Below are 285 nucleotides of genomic sequence, written 5' to 3'. Positions count from 1 at the left end.
CTGTTTAACTGAAGATAATACCTAATAATAAAGGAATTCATGAATAGCAGTGAAAACAGGATGTAAAATGATAATGTAGCATTATTCAGCATTATTCAGAATAAAGCATGAAGGAATTTTAGAACATAAAGGTTGCTCAGCTATTCAAAATACATCAGAATTCAACATTACCACATTTCACAACCCAACATTTACCAATCTTTCAGAAAAGAGATACATTCTTTCATACCCCATTAGTTAGCAACCATTCACAACCAAACATTTATAAACCATTCATAAAAAAGA

The sequence above is a fragment of the Penaeus monodon genome, chromosome 22, assembly GCF_015228065.2.
Source record: "Penaeus monodon isolate SGIC_2016 chromosome 22, NSTDA_Pmon_1, whole genome shotgun sequence".
NCBI lineage: Eukaryota > Metazoa > Arthropoda > Malacostraca > Decapoda > Penaeidae > Penaeus > Penaeus monodon.
Note: the sequence above shows the minus strand (reverse complement) of the source record.